The 21,086-nt window shown below is 40.5% G+C and overlaps 1 long non-coding RNA gene and 1 pseudogene across 1 annotated transcript in view; one reads left to right on the top strand and one right to left on the bottom strand.

Annotated features, from left to right (window-relative positions):
- Positions 1–6,971, top strand: part of LOC132358650 (uncharacterized) — a 77,640-nt gene extending 70,669 nt beyond the window's left edge. Inside the window, exons 2-3 of the long non-coding RNA XR_009500487.1 lie at positions 5,284–5,335; positions 6,676–6,971. This is a non-coding gene — a long non-coding RNA (uncharacterized LOC132358650). The remainder of the gene's footprint in view (positions 1–5,283; positions 5,336–6,675) is intronic.
- Positions 130–847, bottom strand: LOC132360277 (ribose-5-phosphate isomerase-like; annotated as a pseudogene).
- Positions 6,972–21,086: the final 14,115 nt, after the last annotated feature.

Below are 21,086 nucleotides of genomic sequence, written 5' to 3'. Positions count from 1 at the left end.
CAACCCCCCACCCTGCCAAGTGTCCACCTGGCACAGATACATTAAGGCAAAGGCTCCTGGAGAGGCATGTCCGCCTCGGCGCTGGGCTGGGGACGTGAGGGGAACACATTCCGCTCCTGCAGGGCCAGTTTAGAAAGGCTTCTCCCTCATGTTCACCGAGCCGTCCTGCATCCCGAAGTAGACTCTCTCCGTCATGTTGATGAATAGGCCCGTGTCCATCACGCCTGGGATCGTTTTGATAGTTGTGTTCACTTCACTCCATTTGTGGACCCGGTCAAACATCCAGTCCAGGATCAAATTCCCATTATCCATCACCACAGGACGTGCCTTGCTGACAGCCATTCGAAGTTCAATCGCACCCCCAGGCTTCTGGGTCACAGCTCGGCTCACAGGCCATCAGGATGACCTTGATGGGGATTCCCTTGTGCCATTGATCCCCCAGGTTCTTTGAATCTTTCCTGAAATCGGCGATCACGATGAAGCGACTGGCATTGCCAGCCACAGTTTTCTCCTGGGTCAGGCAGCCTCCACCATCCTTGATGAGACTGAGATCAGCATCTACTTCATCAGCACCATGGATGGCAAGGTCAATCTCTGGTTGTCGGTCCAGGTCGCTGAGAGTGAAGCTGTACTGCAGGATGAGCTGACGGGCCTGGAAGGAAGTGGGAATACAGACGAGATTCAGATTCTCTTGCTTCACTCTTTCAGCTATTCGCTGCACAGCATGGACAGTTGTAGAACCACTCCCAATTCCCAGCACTTGGTTATTCCTCAAGTGGGTCTCCACGGCCGCATGGCCTGCCAGCTTCTTGGCCTCCTCGGCCTTGGACATCGTGGAGGGGGCCAGGCAGACGCTGTTAGCACCCCTGCCACCGGTACTTGTGCTGCCAGCACCGAACTGCCAGGCAGAGGTCTTTAGATCGCCAATGAAGCTAACTAAATACGTGGCTCTCTTCATTAATCCTGTGCACTGATCAGGTGAAAATGTTACCAAGGGTTATAGTTATCATAATAAAGGAGTCATTGTTTCTTGTGCGTCAAGGGTTCTGATGTGACAGATGTGTATACATGCAGAAGCACAGCAGTGCCTTCCTGCTGTTTATTAGTTTCTAAAATCCAGTTCCTTGGAGGCAATGGGCTCAAGAACAAAACCAGCACAGAAACAATGGAAGTGCCTTTGTCCTCCAAGTTAGGACATTTCTTTATCCGGAAGGGTTTAGGACAAGGGCTGTGTGGGAAAAACAAGCTCTGAACCAAGATTAGATTTGGGAGGAGTGTGAGGTTAAGGGGCTAGATCAGCATGGGGGTGGAGGGGTGCTTCCAAAAGAGGGGTAGGGCGTGGAACACGACCACGTGTGTCCCAGAGAGAAACTTCCCAAAGGGCATTCTCTCCCAGGCTTGGTTCAGAGTGATTGCAGAGCAAAGTGTAAAGTCTAGTTTTGGTGCCATAGGATTTCTGGGACAATCCCAGTTGCAAATACTGTGTTCCATCAACTCTATGTGTACTCTTGACTGTATTAGAATCACATCTTGATCTTAAATTAAGGCCATGGTCACTTACAGCCCCCAAGAAAGAATCAGGAAAACCAGTCCTATCATTCCCAAGCTGTGTTTTATTTCTCTGGCACTTGCTTCTTCTCTGAGTTACATTTTTGCTTCTTTATAACATGAGGGCTTGGAATAGATCATTTCAATGTTCTAGAACAAAGATTTTGGCGCTGAATGACCTGAGACAAAGCGTTAGATTATTACTCTACCGTCATGAATTGTTACTGTTTGTGAAGTGCTCACTATTTTCTCTGCGGTGATTTTTAATTTCCAGAATGGCATGTGTTCATTTGGAACTCAAAGCCCCATCCCCTAACCGTGATAGCTGCCACCAAGCTGGGTGATTTTTAACAACTGCTCCAAGTAGCTGAAGTAATTACTCCTTGTTTAGTCAATAGCACAGTTAGTAGTGAAAATGTCAACAAGTTAACAACCTACCAGGTACTTTTTCTAAGCTGCCCTAAAGGCAGACACAGCCAAATGCTATCAGTTTCGATCTTCCATCTAAACCCAAGATCTAACCCCAATCCTGGTGTTAGAACAGAGCATGCGTTTGCATCTTGCTGTGGGAAACAAGGATGCCATCTTTTGTCAAAACAGGGCCAAATCTTGGGAGATACTATAAGGAGCTTTATTTTTTCCCCCTCTTTCGCTGTGTGATGTTTTGTTTGTCCTGCAGTCCTGAAAATAAATGCCAGGCAAAGGCTCATGTAAATGAAGACTGTTTGTTCCTTCAAGGGAGGCCGAGTTTACAAACAGAAGCCTTAAGACAAAGCAGGCATTCTGGAGCCATTGTGGTTGGCTGCCCGTGAATTCCATCTGAAGAGCACCTTGGCCCCTGAGAGGTGAACGCCTGCAGGTATTTGTATCTTAATGAAAGAAGGGGGATTTCTCATCTCTGCTTTAACAGCAATAATTGAGCTACATATTCTACTTTCCTGGGTCAAAAACCTGGGTACAACAGGTCTCCTGTAGGAGATTGTTCTAAAGGGAATGAGACTCAGAGCTGAGCCAGTTGTGAATGGACATTTGCTTGAGGATTTACCCAACTTAAAAAAAAAAAATTGAGCTATAATTGACATATAATATTGTATTAGTTTTAGGTGTACGACATAAAGATTCGATATTTGCATATACTGCAAAATGATCACCACAATAAGTCTAGTTAATACCCATCAGAGCCAACTTATTTTAAGCCACACTTTCCAAGATTTTAAGAAAGTTATTCCCATTGGAAAAGTCAAATACATTAATTTTTGTCATATCCTTCAGAAAAGTTTGGGTATGGAATAAAATAATTGTTAAATGAATACATGAATAAAGGAATTAATGAACAAAGGAGTTGATGAATGAATATCTATGGAATGAGATGAGATCGGTGTTACAAATGGCGGTCCAGAACCACAAATCTTGAAGTGTTGATCTTTTCCTTAATCTCTTCATTGTAGCATTTGACCCATTTCTGCTATATTTGCACTGTGGATTATGGTACTTTAGCCTCTGACCAGCCCAGGGCTGTCAAATATTGCTTACTTGCATCCCCCATTTTCAAAATAATCTTGTAAAACACAAACCAGAATGGAACAGAATAGACACAGGTGGGGCATGTTTTATCTCTTTCAGGCTTTCCACCATCACTTTCCCAGGTCCTGGTCTTGGTTTTCTTCTATCCCAGGTCATGTAGTCCAGTAAGTTTTTATCATGATTGTACTCAGAAGGTGTCTTCTACACTCCAAGATTCTATTACTCTGATTCTAATCCTTCTCCAAGTAGGGGTGTTCAACTAATCACTAGTGGAGAAGTAGAATTTCAGTGGAGGGGTAGAATTGAATTCCATATCTGTCTTGAAATTCTCATTTGATTTAGGAAATGACTCACGTGAGTCCTACAGTATGAAAGCCACTGGGAAAGAAAGTAAACATCTCTTAAATGGGATTGTGTGCTCAAGATAGTTACACGTATTGACAAGAACATTTTTTTTTGGCCACTCAATGGCATGTGGAATCTTAGTTCTCTGACCAGGGATCGAACTTTTGGCCCCTGCAGTGGAAGTATGGAGTCCTAACCACTGGACCACCAGGGAATTCCCAAGATATACACGTCTTGAAAGAGGGTTTGATCCAAATAGTAGAGGGCAGGAATTAGACCCCATAATGGGTGCTCATTTAACACTTTCTGTATAAATGAATTGATAATAAAATTTTAGATAATTCCTTTCTTTGGGCTTGTAACAGCCTATCGAGACTCCTTCATCTTCAAACATTGAAATATTTTTATTAAAAATTTATTTCTTGTTTTAAATAAATTTAACCTCACTCCAGCATTTTTGGAGCATGTACTATGTGCTGTGTTCTGTGGTGTGTGATGGGTGCACAGTGGAGAACAAAATAGACAAGTCCCCTGCCCTTCATATTGCTAGAGTGTAGTGGTGGTAACTGGCATTACACTGTATCTGAAAATATAATTAAAAATTGTTAGGAGTTCTATGAAGGCAAAGAACAGGAGAATATGCTATAAGAGAAAATAATAGGGTATGGGGGCAGCAGGGACACACTTCAGGTTTGGAGATTCAGGGGAAGCCCTTGAAGAAGTGACATTTCAGCTGAAGCCTTAAGAATGAGGGAGGGCAAAGGAAGGAGAGGAGAAAGGGTAGTCCCGGCACCAGGAAGAATGTGTCGGAAGAACTGAGACAGGACAGAGTTTGGGGCACTTGGGGCTGAAAGAGAGCCAGTGTGGCTGGATCACAGGACACAAGGAGTGGTGGGGGTGAGAGGTGTAAAATGAGGCCAGAGGAGTAAATTGGGGTGTCCAGGAGGGGCCTGAGGGCCAGGTGAAATGGGACATTCTGGAGGGTTTGCATTGGTGATCAACCCCATCTAATTCATTGTGAAATAATTTTAAAAATACTCCTTGGCTGCAGTGTAGAGGATGAACTGGAAATGAGCAAGAATAGGGGAAGGAAGACCACACAGGAGGCTGTGACAAAATACTTCCTCCCACGCTTCTCCTGTGAGCTACGAACAAACATGGCGGCATGATTGGTGGCCGTGAAATAGAGCATTGGAGGGAAGGTCTGAGGAACTGAGCTGGAAGCCAAGTTCTGCGACTGCTTCTTGGTGGAAGCCTGGACAAATTACCGACATGAGTAACTTGAACGGAACTCAGTTTTAGAATAACAAAAACAATCATGGGTTGTGTGGAGGTTAAATTGCGTAGATGCCTGTAAAGAGATTCATACAGTGCCCTCCCAGAACAGATATTTCTTTCTTCTTTAGAGGACCTTTCTCCTCTTATCCATCTGGAAAGCTCCAAGCAATCCTTCATAGCTAGCTCGTTACATCCTCTGTGATACCTTCTCTAATCACAGAGTATTTAGACATATTGCTGCATCCCTTCCAGCCCTGGGTATAATTTTTTAAATTTTTAAAATTCACTTTGTTGATTTCTTTTTATTGGTGTCAATTTTGTAACCTGAATTGTATGTACTATTTAGAGAGCTTTGTTTAGAATTTTACAGTGAAAAACCATTGCTATTTTTTCCCATAAATTAATGTTTATCTCTATAAACACTTGAAATATTGGTAAATTTTGCTCATAGGCACGTTCTTATATGCCTGATTATTCTGAGGGGAAATTGTTGTGCTGTGCACATTATTGTTTTAAACATTATTATAAAGATCTTAAACATTATTTCAAAGGTCTAAAAATTTTTTTAATTTTTTTGTTTTCGAACAGTGTGCTATTATTCTTTCTCCAGAATTTGTTTAAAAAGAATTCATCGATTAAGGTAAGAAATAGGATCTTGAGTAGCAGCAAAGAAGGGACCCAGGAATTTACAGTTTATAATTATAGCTCTTTCTAGACTTTCTGCTATTATCTTAGAGATCTTTCAATGCTTATCTCAAGGCCTGTACTCTTCACCAAGTCTTCTAGTCTGATGGCTGATATTCCACCAAAATCTGTTGAGCCATAGAGTTGTGTCTGGGAATGTGGCTGCCTTACAGGGAACTGCATTTTCCAGGAGCTATTGAAGGTCATAGGACTAAGTTCTGGCTGGTGGACTATAATTACATGTGATGTGTACCACCTCAGGCTTAAGCCTGAAAATAGTGCACACATGCTTTTTGTGCTCTTTTCCCTTTGAACTGGAGCACTGATGAGCTGATGACCAACTTTGATCATAGAGATGAAGACATTCCCCTCCAAGATGGCAAAGACACAATCTAGAAGAAAGTTGGGTCTATGAATGACCATGTTCAATAGAACAGTTCTCCTACCTGCTCTGGGTTGTAACATGAGAGAAACATCAACCTCTCTGTTATTTAAACCACTGCATTATTGATTTTTTTCCAGAGTAGCTCAGACTTTTATTCTGTCTATATAAAAATTGGTACTTGAAGTGGAATGCTGTAACAAAAATCGAATATATATGTCATTGAATCTGGTGGTGGTGTAACAGATGTTATAGTCTGGAAAACTTTGTTATGGCAGATTAGATCTTTACATGAATGAATCCACATTCTAGTCTCAATTTTGATCCATGTTTGCCTCTGGTGAACTTCTATAGCACTTTTTGTTTGAATCTTACTTAATTCTTTATGTAATCAGTCAGCACATTGAAGGAGTACTTTGTATTCTGTAATAATAATCCATTACATTTACATATTGTTTTATAGTTTTCAAAGTGTTTTTACATTTCTTACTGCATTGCATCGTCACAAAAATAATGAGATGTTGGGATTCATTTATCTAGTTAACATTTATGGGCCAGGCAGTGGGCTGGGTTTGCAGGCAACTTATCAGATTGATGCTTTTGTCTTGGAAGTGATTTCACTTAAGACCAAATTAGAAAGACACATAGGGGTCTCAGGTGAAAGTATTGTTATCATGACTATTTTTTCTTTTTTTTTTTTTTTTGCATCTACTACCTAAGACCCAGGACATTAAATGATGTGCCCAAAGTTGCATAGCTAGTTAATGCTCTATCCATTGAACCAGTACTACTCAACTCTGACAGTAAAGTACCTAAAATTTCTAAAGCACATTTAAGGTTTATAAAGGGTATTTATGAAATAATTCAGCTAATAATAATTTTTCTTTATATATTTTCATCCACTTATTGTAAAGGTGAAGTAAAGAACAAATCATGGGACTTTCCCGGTGGCTCAGTGGTTAAGAATCCGCCTGCCAATGCAGGGGACACGGGTTCGAGCCCTGGTCCGGGAAGATCCCACATGCCGTGGAGCAACTAAGCGCCACAACTACTGAGCCTGCACGCCTAGAGCCCATGCTCCGTAACAAGAGAAGCCACTGCAACGGAAAGCCCGCGCACCACAACAAATGGTAGTCCCTGCTCGTCGCAACTAGAGAAAAGCCTGCACGCAGCAACGAAGACCCAACGCAGCCAGAAATAAATAAATAAATAAATTTATATATTAAAAAAAAGAACAAATCGTACTGTTTGCATTAAGTGAGGCTGTAATGCAATCTGCCAACACTGAGTTTATTAACTTCTTAGAGTACAGGGCGTAAGTGGTTTTGGTGGTAAACTGTTGTAGACCAGTAAAAACTTGCGACAAGCTGGAAACAGCCCCTGAGCAATGGTTGGATTATATTGTTCCTTTGAGTAGCTAATATAGCACCTTTTATCATGTTATGACTCAAAGGCTGATGGACAATTTGATTTCTTCACAGGTCACCCTGCTGAGGCAGAGAGCAGGAGCCTGACAACAGCCAGTGGGGGTGATAGCAAAATAAAATATATGACAGAAGAGGAGGAATCACCAGGGAGAAAGGTGGTGGGTGCACAGGAGGAAGAAAAGAGCATGCTGAACCAGAGCAAAAGGATAACTAAAAGGACTCAGGGCTTGTGAAAAAAATAGAAAAAAAAATAAGAAAAGGAAAAGAACTAGTGAGATTAGGCTTAACCCAATTAAATAGCATGGAAAGTAGAATGAGGCTAAAATGAGAGTTTCTTTTGGGTCTAGGGGCCTCGTTAACTGTAATTTGAAAATATAAGGATATTAGATACTGAGATTTAAAAGACAGGGAATTTGTTCCCGAAGGATCTATTGAGTTCTTACTCTGTGCAAAACCCTGAAAGTTTGAATTGATGATGAAAAGAGAAGTAAGGTAATTGCCACCTTGGAGCTCAGAGCTGAGGTGATAAATGCAGAGTAACGTCCTGCGTTCTCGCGTTCCTCTCTTGGCTTGAGTCAACGGCAGCTCTGAGCAAGTGGGCTGCCTTTCTCCCACCTGAGGGGTTGGCATAGACTCAGCACTAGAAGATGACAGGCTGGACACCATATGGTTTTCTAAGTTTTGTTTCCAATCTCTGTCGCATTGAACTGCCTTCTGAAACAGGCCCTAGAGTGACCCCCATAGCTGGGTCTGAGCTGGAGAGAAAATGAAGGGTTGCCTGAAAGCCTGTTTCTCTCCGTCAGCTCAGGACAGAAGAGCCCTTGAGCCTGAAGATTTGGCTTGACTTCTATCTAGAAAGTGGCCCCCAGAGCCCCACTATGGTTTCAATTGGTTTTGAAGTGTCGCTGAAAGAATTCTTTTGTTTGTACTTCAAGCTGGCGGGTTTGCACTGTAACGATATCTGCTTTTCTACATCTCTGTTTGACACTGGGTTGACCTCTGCTTACCTCATACTTGCTAAAAAGAAACATATCTAATACCATCCACCTCTGTGATAAGGGCAAGAGAAAACAAACAGTGGAAAGACCCTTTAGGAACAGATGACCTGCTGTTGGCTGGAGGAGCCATACTACCGGCGAGGGGTCTGGGGATGCCCACCGAGGGCTTGTCACGATTAGGGAGGTGCCGGTGTTTGGACTCAGGGGTTTAGAACTTTGGAGCAGAGTTCTAGCTTCCTCTGGCCACACACAGGTCGTGTGTGATATCGTTAATGGATAAATAAAGTGAAACGTAATTTCTTAGCCTGCGATTCAGAGTCAAACCATAAATATTCTGTCTAGCATCAGGGACCTCAGCTGGATAGCAGATCAAGTCATTAGAAACAGCCTCCAGGGATTCCTCAGTTAACAAGTCCACCTTTCCCTTGGAGTCACTCACTTTCCTCTCCTCCTCTGTCTTCTTTTTCTTTTTTCTTTTTACTTTACTTTACTGAAATATAGTTGATTTACAATGTTGTGTTAATTTCTGCTGTACAGCAAAGTGATTGTTATATATATATGTATATATACATTCTTTTTCATATTCCTTTCCATTACAGTTTATCATAGGATACTGAATATTGTTCCCTGTGCTATACCGTAGGACCTTGTTGTTTATCCATCCTATATATAATAGTTTGCCTCTGCTAATTCCAAACTCCCAATCCTTCCCTCCCTGACCCGCTCTCCCCTTTGGCAACCACAAGTCTGTTCTCTATGTCTGTGAGTCTGTTTCTGTTTTGTAGAAACAAACTACTAGAAGGTCATCAAAACACTGCTCGGTTGTTCTAGGAATAGGATTTTGGGCCACCTCTGTGATGTGAGGTTAAAATACAGACTGTGCAGACAGAGAAAGACAAATATCATATGATATCACTTATTTGTGGAATCTCAAAAAATGGTACAAATGAACTTATTTACAAAATGGAAACAGACTCACAGACCTAGAAAATAATCTCATGGTTACCAAAGGGAAAGGGAGAGGAGGGATAAATTAGGAGTTTGGGATTAGCAGGTACATACTACTACGTATAAAATAGACAAACAAGGACCTACTGTATAGCACAGGGGACTATGTTAAATACTTTGCAATAATCTATAATGGAAAAGAGTCTGAAAAAAGAATATATATACATATATATATATATATTTATATATATACATATATAACTGAATCACTTTGTTGTATACCTGAAACTAACACAGTATTGTAAATCAACTATACTTCAGTTAAAAAAAGATACAGCAGACTGGGTGTGCCAGTGAAATATCAAGCACTCAGAATTTTTTTTTTTTTTTTTCAGAATATTTTTGAAAAGTGTAAACTAGTGATGATTTTCCTTGTCTCTCACTTGCCCAGATACCATTGTCTTCAGTCAGAAAGAAAAAGAGATAAAAAATAATTTTTAGTTTAGGAAATAAATCCTATTTTAATTTATGTAATTGTTTTCATGTATATGTCATAATGAATTAACTGACAAATTGTCTGAGTTTAAAGACTTTTGAGAATGGTTTTAGGTCTAGAAAGCCAAGTCTGAGGATTAGTGAATGTACCGGAGGAAATAATTGACAAGGAAGGAAATTAAAAATGAATGCAAATATACAGAAAGAGGCCAGAGAAATGCAGATTTCTGGAAATAGGTGAAATCCAAAGATTTCAAGGAGAGGGAAACCTTCTCCATGAGGGAAGTCTCCCAGATGTTGTCATTTACATTTTATACCTTTACTGCTGGGCTCTCTGCGTTTCTCCTACCCATGTGTACATTTCTCAGGTGATCTCACCTAGGCTCATGTCTTCCATGTACTGAGGACTCATGACTTTTTACCTCCAGCTTGGTCTCTTCTCTTTCCTGTATACCATGTTTCTTCAATCACTTTCTTCTATTTCCACTTGGATATCGAATAGGCATCTTAACATTTAAAAAAATAGATCTTTTTCTTCCATCTTCCTTGAAAAGTTGTCTACCTCATCCTCCCACAAACCTTATACCATTTTCCACCGTATCAGCCTTCCTCTCTTTAAGGTAATTTCTATCTATAATTCACCAGCAATTCTGTTGGCTTGACTTTTAAAATAGCCATCCATCTCTCCCAATTTTTCCTGCTATCACCCTAATCCAAGTATATCACACATTACCTGGACTAAGGCACTAATCTCTTCAACACCTACTTTTCTCTCTTATCCAGTCCCGTAACAGGAAAATGACCCTGAGACTAAGTACTTCCTTAAATTTTGTACTCTGTGGGCAGAATTGGCCTCATCTTCCTCTTAGCCCTTTGTAATAATCTGGGTTACACCTAACAGTTGTTTGCACTGGGTGGCAGCCCTGGAGGTGGTGAGAACGGATCTGGACTTACTGGGAGAGCAGAGTCACAGGCTCCTGCCTGATCGCAGGAGGTGAGTGAGAGAAGGAGAGGAATCAAGGATGACTTTCAGGGCTTTGGCCCAAGCAAGAATGGGGTTGCCATGACCTGGGGGAGAGGTGACCACAGGGGAGCAGATTCCAGGGTCAGGTGTGGAGGGGAGGAGTTCAGGTTTGAAATACCTTAGACATCAGGTGGACATGCTGAGGAGCAGCTGGATGCAGCAGGCTGGAGTCAAGGACAAATGACGTCAACACGCATCCTAGAAGATGCGCACCTTATCGCTGCTTCGGACCTTTTGCCCTTTTGTTCCCTCTGAGCCAAACGTTTTTCTTCCATATCTTCACAGGCACCTCCTTCATGAATATAACAGTTCAAATGTCAGCTGTTTGAAGTAAGGGGTCTTTCCCAATGACCCTATCTAAGGTTGGTCCTTCTTTCTCTTGTTTTCTCTTCCTTCCTTCCTTCCTTCCTTTCTTTCTTTTTCTTTCTTTCTTTCTTTCATTGACGTATAGTTGATTTACAATGTTGTTTCTCTTGTTTTTTTTCTTAATCATGTCATTCCTATCTGAAACATTGTAATCAGTCTACTTACTTGTTCATTGTCCTCTCACCTTAGAATCATAAAAGTTTCATGAGAGCATGGATCTGCATGTCTTGTTGACCCTCAGCATCTTTTTTAGTTGTCTTTTAAAGTTTATTGGTTAATGAAAACTCTATCCATTGTGGGCAATATATTTTTAGCTTTTGTCATTAACAGTTGAACCCAAATTCTTATAGGACCATTAAGTTCATCAAACGTGATGTTGATTATGTTGAACAAGAATTTTTTTTTTTGAGACCCTACTAAGTAAAAAAACTTTATGTAAGTAAAGTATTTCAACCAAAGTTCTAACATAACTCCACGGTCAGTCAACAGTAACCTAAAGTTGATTAACATCATTGTCAATATTCAGTCTAGGAACACAGCCAGGAATAAGAATCAGGTCAATGTAGCAGAAAATGTCGTAGAAAGAGATCTGGACTTTGACTCAGAAAATCTGACTTCAAATCCTGGCTCTAACACTTCCAAACTGTGTGATCTTCAGCAAATTCCTTGACCTCTCTGGTTCTTCTTATCTATAAAAAGGAATGATACCTATATTACATGGAATTATAGGAATTAAAAAATACGATGTATGTTAATATGCTCTGTAGGTTAATATCTACCTAATGGCATGCAAATGTTACCTGAGTGATATTCAAATTGGTTTAAAAGATTCCAGGTGCTTTCAGTTGTATGAGAGTGTTTCCTAAAAATATGAATCCCCAAAGTATGTGATTCATTTCAATTATATAAAAAGACACGCCTTTTGAGTTGGTTAGGATGTTTAGCTGCAAGTGGGGGAATGCTCAAATAAATAGATTTAAACAAGGAGGAAAAATTATCTTATATAAGAAGAAATGCAGTGTTTGGCTTCATAAATTCCTCAGGGACCCAGTGTCTTTCCATCTTTTCCCTCCACTGAAGCCAGTGTGCTAGCTTGGTCCTTTGGCTCTGCATCCTGTGGTCCCACAGTAGCTGCTCTGGTTGCAAAGATCACACCTACAGAGTCTGAGGCACGTAGGGAGGAAGATGTCTCCTGGGAAACTCCTATCAGGCTTTCTGTTATGTCTTTTTGGCCAGAGTTGCATGGAGTAACTGGGACCGAGAGTGCTGCTGGCAAAGGGGGGCTGAAGTTGTCATTGAACTCTTAGAGTCAACATTTTCTTCCTGGGGTTGGGGAGGTGGCCACTTTCCATGAGCATATGACCCCCTGATACTTGGATAAAAATAGCGTTCTGTTGGCAAGGAAGAAGGCGGGGAGAGGGAGGAAACGGTTGTGGTGTAGGTAACCAACAGTGCTTTTCACACCATCCTCATCTTTTTTGAAGGGAGGAGGGAGTTAGTGGTTATTGCAAAACTCAGAGTGAAAGAACGTCGTGATGGCTAAAAGGTTGGAAATTACAGTTGTATGGACTTTACTCTCAGTCATTGCCCATGTTTTATTTTTAAATGTCATTGGTTATACAGCCAAAATACATCATGAATACAAGAAAACCCCACTATTAAAAACAACGGCTAAATCACTCTAATATTTTTGTTTTTGTTTTTTAAAATAAACCCACTTGTTATGTAAATTTGATTGACTGGACCTAGAAATTAGATCTTGACCTAAGGAAAGAGAAAAAATTTAATATAAAGAACCGGAACTAAAGAGGAAGGAAGTACTTAGGAAATAAACACATTAGAAGACATGGTGAAGAGGATTTAAAAGATTTTTTTTCCAGAGTAACTAGAGTGGAAAAACACAAAGAAAAGTTCCTTCTGTGATGTTTCCTACTACCTGGTGTCATTCTTCTGTACTTCTAGTATGACACTCTTATTCTTTTAGCATTACTTCACTTTATGTCTGAAGAAGAGCTTGTGTTTCATTCATCTGATGTTTTAAATAGCATTTTAATCATTGTAAATGATCATGCAATGCCCGAAGCACATTGGCTAGAAAATGGTTTATAAATAAAATTATTGTTATTATTGTTATCTTTATCTCTTGAAACAATATTCATTATATTCAGATTATATCTAGGCTAGAAATAGTTCAACATATGTGATTATATGTAATCAGTCTATTTTTATTCTTGCTCTTTTAAAAATGCCATGGCTCACCACTCAATTTTGTTCTTATCGCTAACAAACTATTGCTTATAAGTTGTTAAGGACTCTGATTTGCTTTGAAGAGTAAGTCTTTACAGGTTTCAACAAGAGTTTGCTCCTGGTAGGGCTGGGATCCAAAGAAATTCCTTGTTCCCAGTGCCCATGTCTTAATGGCAGGGGTAGCAGCATGTGGAGATGGAATCACCAGAACTTTCGCCTGAAGCTCAGCACCCCGAGTGTATCCAGAAGCTAAAACTATGACTAATAGGAAGAACTATTGGGGAGGCCTATTTTAGCTTGATCATAGAAATAACTTTGTAAATATTAGCTGTGTCTGCATACAGATTAGGTGACAGTGTGAGATTGTGAGGTCCCCATCATTTGCAGGTATTCTAGCAAACTGTCAGGCCACTACTTTGTGCTGTTATGAAGGGAATTTACAACATATCCATGGAGGCCGATATTCAACAGCCTCATAAGTGACTCCCTTTCTAAGGCTTAATGTTCCTAAGTAGGTTGCAATGTCTTAGTTTGTCTCTGTGGTCATGTCACAGTATTGACCTTAGGACCACTCAGTGTCCTTCAAGGGCAAAAATGCAGTGTACCTTCTAGTCAGCACATTTCGACATGCTACAAAGAATATTATGGTATGCATCCACCTTAACTAAGGGGTAATAGTTGTCTGGAGTTTTTAGCTGGTTGGCTTTGAGGGCTAGAGTTTCAAGTTCAGGAGATCAGGGTTTACATATCTGATTCTCTATGTGGGTCAAAGCATTTTCCTCTTCTCTGTGCCGATTAACTGATTTACATGATATAAAATTTTGGTAAGTGGAACATTATAGTAGTTAAAGGTATTTTTATTAAGGGCACAACCTGTGCCCCTTCCAATTGATGAGTGATTTTGTGGAAAGCATGCAGCTGTGGGTATCAAAATTGACAAGATAGGAGTATCAACAGTGCAAATGCAGCCTTACAGCCGAAACAAACAAACAAACAAATCAGGCAATAGGCTGGTGGGAGTGGTGCAGGGGTAGGAGGCGGTATATTAAGGGTGACATGAGATACTTGGGAAATCTGAGGCCAGACACTTTGCCAAAACTCTCCGTTGAAGGACAGAAGTGTTGGTGGCTTTTGAGATCACCACAATCAATAAAAAGCAATGAAAAAGTGTACTTTGCGGCTATCAATTTTTCAAAGTTAGCTCAAGTTCAGCTTTTTCCTTGAACTGTTCCTAAGCCATGCCTTCACGAAGTTGGAATCTTCTCTGACTTCCAGATAGTCTAGGGTACCCATTTGGTCATGATACGTTTTTTTATTTTTTTGCTAGTCTGAGAAGTCACCTGGTTGTAATTACCTTAAAAAACCAAAACGTAATTTTTTGCAGTTATTTTGGCAACTGTCGAATTGTAAAAAGGATTATATATGCATAAATAAATATATATAGGTATTTTGTTTTGTTTTAAAATCAAAGTCAATGGCTTTATCCCTCTGTATACTTGTAATTTTAAAAACCAGGACTCTACTAATTTTATTTGAGTTTGCTCACTCCTATGAGACATGGTGGTTAAAGCTGACCATATCGTGACCATTAGGACAAGTTCTGAGGTTCTAATCTCTTGTGACATCTGTCTTCCTTATAAGACTGGTGTTGTCTGGGGCAGACCTAGACAGACGCACGGTATACCAGATGTCCATCTTCCGTGGCTCTTTGTTTTTCACATCTAGCACAGAGATGCGAATTGCTGAGTGCTGTTATTCAAAGTGTTTGTTGTCATGCCAGGTATCATTCTAGATTTCAAGTAAAATATAAGCGTGCAAACAAGAAGGAACTTTGTGCCAGGCAGCACTGAGATGTTGGCATGCACCTGTGAGATGCCGCTTTGGTAGGAATGGAATATGAAGACCCTTCCATCTTGAACCAGCTGCAGACAATTAGAGAAGCAAAAGGATGGCTGCCAACTTCAGACACAGGGCTTATTCCCCACAGAGCTGTCAAGTTTTTACTCCTCTTCTGCCTGATGGATGGGGAAACATGAATGATGTACCAAAAAAATACCCTTTCATTAGTCCAACATTGTTGTGTGGCTCCTAGAACTTCTTGGATGTGGCATATAATTTTTCACTTAACTGCCGAGTGTTGGGACAAAGCGGGAGCCACAAACCGGTGCCCCCATCCAGTCCTGCTATGTCACATCTGAGGGCTTCTGTGGGGCAGCCTGGCTTGGCTTTGCCGCCTCAGAGACTTTCCCAGGGGAAGGGGAACAGCTCCATTCCACCTCACGGGAGGCTCCATCTGCTGTCAAATTCTTGCCTCTGACCATGTAGAGCCATTATATGGTCTAGATGTAATAACGCCGGGAGGAAGAGAGTCAGGTGCAAATTGCTAAGTGTCGTTCTAGTTGAGTATGTTCGGTACGTTTGTTAGGCCATGGAAAATTCTTTTTCACTCAAATGGATTTTCTCCTCTTAATCTAATTTTTATTTTTGACTTCTCTCACTATTTTAAATTCAAGTGATCCAAAGTTTCTTTTTCATTTTCGAGCAAAATTAAGCTAAAAAGAGGGTTTTGTGTGTCTACTTTGAAAGGCTTCCCTTTTGTCACCTAATTCTATACTGCTTTCTAGTATAATTACAAATCTTTGACTTCATGAAGAATATTTATGTCGATTTAACCTAAGCTTGATCAGTTCTTTTTCTGAGTTTTGCCCTGGAACAGTCACTTTATTTTTAGGGAATGCTGGGCCAATTCAATCTCTCAGTGGCCTTCTAGTGGTTTTGAAGAAAGAATCCCATTTATTGAATTGGAAAATTAAAAATAATGCTGATAGGCGTTCACTGGTTTAATAATCCCCCCACCCAAAGCAAATTAATCAGCAGGTATTAAACTTGTTACTTGTCATTAAAGTTTTAATTTCCTTGAAATGGTTAGATAAAACATCAGTATTAACTTGCTAATTTTAATATTTAGCTAAATGTATGCTTTATTAGATTTTCTTCTTAATGCTTTCTATATTGTATTTTAATTTTCCACAAGTGTGTTCCTCCTTCTGTTTTGATTCTAATTGCTTCCTATACCCCTTTACATTCTATTATACCTATTGTAACCAGCAATGGCCTGAATGTGGTAGGCATCCAATGTGTGTGTTGGGTTCATTGATGAGTGTATCTAGAGAAACAAGTTGTGGTATATATTCAGAATATCTTTTTCCTGCCACCAGCGATTATTTGTCAGTCGTTTTGTTTGAGCAGGTTGTGAAGGTCTAGGTGTACATGATAGGATAACAGAAACAGAGGAGTTTAAACACTGGGACGTTCTCTTGTGGAGTTTTTAAAATTTACACAACATTCTTTTGCGGGAAAAAAAAAGAAACTAATCTTCATTCCATCCTCTAGGGCAGAGTTTCTCAACCTCGGCAAAATTGCCCTTCAGTCCAGATCATTCCTGGTTGTGGAGAGTGGTCTGTGCATCGTAGGAGTTCATCCACTAGATGCCAATAGCAGATGTGACAATGAGAAATGTTTGCAGACCTTGCCACATGTCCCTGGGGGGGCAAAATCACTTCACTTGAGAACCACTGTTCAAGAGTGATGTCCACGCTGGAATCATTTTGATATAAAGGACCAGTTGAAAGCACAGAGATACTTGGTGTCAAATTAAGTCTTTCTGGTATTTGAGGAAAGCCCTCTAAGCCTACATGAATCCCAATCATAGGGCAGAACGAGCACACCGTAGAAGCGTTGCTGTCTCTACACTGCCCTCCTCCCTGCTGTCGGTCTCAAGGGGGCGCTGTCGAGGGCTACGTGCTGAACCAACATGACCTGTACGTTGTAAAAGCTGCTTTCTCAGGGCTTCCCTGGCTGCAGAAGCTCTGGCTTGTTCCAGGATAAGCTGCTTTCTCCACACCTGACATTGGGTTTCTTGTCAGGGGCTCATCTATGGGAAAGCATCCTGGAATGATTTTGTTTTCTTTTGTCACGGAGGTATGGAAGAAGAACCATCAGACACAGCTGCAAAGCAATGAAGAGCACTGATGATATTCTGGAATTCCTTTCTCTCTGTCTGTCAGATTCGACTATTCTCTTTTTCTCCCTGGTCCCCAAATTCTATACTGGCAAGATAAGGGTTTAACCCTTGGACCAGGTTGACATCACCCATCCACAGGACACTGGAACAGACCACTTCTCAGTGATCAAGTCTGATGAGCCTCTGAACTGGGGGTGGGGGAGGAAGTGTTAAGTTTGCAGCTGAAACTCTGAAGAGCTGTCAATCAAGAGAACATTCGCAGAGGCTCTCCACTGACCCAGATACTCTGCTATCTTGAAAGCTTTATCTTCTAAGAGAATGTTGGCTAACAGCTTTCCTTTTATTCTTGTTTCTGTTTTAAAAGAATAACAAATACGCTTAATTCTTCACAAAATCTTCAGCAAATGCCTTTTAATCCAACACGATGGTAGTTATTTTAAGAAAGTTGGCAAAGGAAGGACTGAGGCAGTTTTCTATTTTTCAGTCTGGGATTTTTTTCCCTTGTACAGAAGCACTTGATCACATTTAATCTTGGCGTGCACCAACCACATTTACTTTGTTTGCATAGAACTGATATCATTGCCTTTCCCTCTTCTATACTCTTTTTTCATCTCCTCAGTAAGCCTTACAATTTAAATAACAGATTAAAATACACACACATACACAGAAGAGATTCACAGATACCATGTATGTGTTCACTGTAACTTCTGGGACTTGATTCCACACACAAGCTGTGTTTGTCGAAGGAAGAACTGGTTTGTCAAAGCACTGTGCATATGTGGAGAGAAAGAGCTTGGGAAAATACCTGAATAAAATGATGCTCAGAGAGAACAAATTGCAGAGGCTGGAGACATGGCTGCTAGGTGTAAAATGAGTGAGGTCTTCTTTGTCCAGCAGAAGTGTTGAGGACTGTTCTCTAGAGATCAGAACAATCTAGAGATGGGTGATCTATGTTACCAAAGGGATGGGTGCTCTGTGCATCTCAGGTGGGGCTTCCTCTGGTTATTATCTGCAATTTAAGACCAGAATTTATGCACCAGCTCTTTGATGCATCTGCAGCTCTGGGTTTGGTCTTTTCATCTCTCAGTCCCACCCAATTTCTTTTCAATACGTTATTACTGTGAAAATATTTTAGATTTAGAGAGAAGTTGAACAGATAATGCAGGGATCTGGTCTACCCCACACCCAATTCCCCCCATTATAAATCTTACGTTACTTTGGAACCCCCATCCCATTTTCAGAGCTTATTTTCCTTTCTACTCCAAGGGAAACCACATAATTGCTTTCTGATCCCAGTAATGCTGAGAATAAATAAGATGCTTAGTATTTCACCAATTGCTTAACCATCTCCAACCGGAGTTTGCTCTTTTTATCATTTTAAGAGTAAAACTCTGTATTCAAGTTTATTCTCAAGTGGGCAAACTGATGTATAAGAGTTAGATGATTTTCTTAAAGAAATGTGAGCAGGAATTAGACCATTTCTCATTTGCTTCTCCTGCTTTTAGGAGTAATATTGATGGATTAGGCCATTTCTACATTCCGAAAAATTGTAGCGATTTTCTTCAGTGTGACCCCAGCAGATTATTTCTGGTAGCTTTCTTTTTAAAATTATTTTCTTCTATTATTATTATTATCAAACACTTATGCCAAAGGGGTAAATCTGATAGATTTTGCTATAGTATAGAAAATGAAAATCTACATATTATATTCTTCCTATTTACTTGGTCATCTGGTAGCTTTCTTTACTTCACATATGCACCACTAAGACTAATATGGTTGGAATTAACAGCAATCCTTTCTATTAAATGGGTAAAGCTTTGGCTAATGTCACAGTAGTTATAAATAATATTGCTTTATCAAGATCTATTTCTGGATGTGGAAGTATAAATAATGAAGCCTCTAGAAAACTCTGGGTGACAGATTTATTCTACTAACAAAATAAAGTGATTACAAGGAATTAGGAAAGACTGAACTGGGAAAGGCCTCTCTGCTATGAATAGACTCCAAGAAGGTCATGTGTGTCTCTTTGTCTTCTTGGAGTTGCTGAAATAAGGGCACGGATGAGAGAAGGCAGTTATCAAGGAAATGTCCTCTTTCACCACGTGATAGTGCTTTTTAGGACAAGGAGAGGGAGGTTCTCAGGAAGCATTTGGGTCATGACCATGTTCCATTTCAATTTGAGGTCATTCTCTGTTTCAGATTCAGGCCCTGAGTATCAGAGACCTTCGTGTGGAATTTGCTGGCTTATTCACACCTTGTGCAGGTATGCTGCCCTTCCTCTTTCTCTCCTCCTCTTCTGTCTTTCCACTCCTCAGCCAACCTCCTGAAATCTTGTTTGTACGTCTAGGAAAAACTCTAGGTGAAATAAGAGAACACCACTAAGGAGGAAAGATGGAATTATGGATATCCAGTGGACTCAGATTTTCTCCATAACTCCTTGACTGTAGCTAATAAAATGATTGTTTCTTCTAATCCCAGGTAGGAGGCTTAAATCAATAGAAATAGTGTACAGAAATCAGCCTTGTGGTCCCTGTCATAAACTTTGTCTCACCCAAGGGGAAGACTGGAACCAGTGTACTGTAGACATGCGTGCTGTTCAAAGAAAAACAAAACAGAAAACTTAGCTTATCATTCCTTTCAAGGAGCTTTCAGTGAAGAACACATTTTGACAGAACATTCTCATTTCACATTGTATAATGAAATCATCACACCTATCTCACATCCTACAGAAATCCATGCAGAAACAAAAATTGGTATGGTAGCAAAATTTTTCTCAACTCAAAATGAGATAGAAGATTGGACATCAAATTATGAATTGAAGGCTGTTAACTGAAATGAACAATTTCATTCCTAAAGTGGATTTTTACCCTAAAGAATCAAATTGATCTTTACTTGGGCGACGTGTACTGTTTCTCTACCGGTTCTCCATTTTAGTCTCTGCTGTGTAAGTTCAGGGCCACATGAGAATCCTAATTCTCTATTTTAGCTTTTCATGGGGTTCCCCAGGGCCTCTCCTGTTCAAAGCCTCTGTGATCCGTGTTCTGGCAATCTCCAGTGCCCAGCCCGACTCTGGCCACCACGGTCATTTCATTCAGTTCATTGTGGCTCTCATCACGCTGCAGTTTGAATACTGGTGCTACTGGTTAGCCTGGGATACAATGCAAGTGTTGTAACACTCATCAAGACTCAGGTCTCGGCTTGTTCGGTGGTGGGTAGCGGGGTTGCTTCACACAGCACTTCAGTTCAAAGTGAAGGCAGGAGGGAGTGGAGATCGTAGATCATAGATCACAGAGCAGATGCTAACCCAGAAATGCCAGTGCTCCTCCGTCACAGAGCAAACTTGCAGGCACACGAATGATCGGTGCAGCTCACCAACATGTGTGCGGGGAAAGTGAAGCCAACAGAGCAATTGGAGGAATCCATCCAACTAATAAGAAGCTTATAACTCTTTGGCAATTTGTTTGACTTGGGAGTTATTGCAAAGTTAGAAAGGTATTGAGCCTCCAGGATATTGGCAACGTTGCTGGGAGTCTCCCACTGTGAAAAGAAAGCTTTGCCAATGGGCTTTTTTTTTTTTTTTTCTTCAGGTGTTCAGTATTGAGTTTTTCAGGCCAAGACTTTTGGAAAAGGCAACATAAATCACATCGGTATGTAAGGTTAATGGGACTGATGGCTGCACAAACTCTCCATTCAAATATGTGCTACAAAGATCTTCCAGTTTAGATGATCTGATTCATTCATTCATTTACTCATTCAACAAAGGCTGACTGAAGTCTTACTGTGTGTCAGGAGCCAC

Source organism: Balaenoptera ricei, chromosome 2, assembly GCF_028023285.1.
Source record: "Balaenoptera ricei isolate mBalRic1 chromosome 2, mBalRic1.hap2, whole genome shotgun sequence".
Taxonomy (NCBI): Eukaryota; Metazoa; Chordata; class Mammalia; order Artiodactyla; family Balaenopteridae; genus Balaenoptera; species Balaenoptera ricei.
The sequence above is the reverse complement of the archived record's forward strand: the minus strand, read 5'-3'. Positions and strand labels throughout refer to the sequence as shown.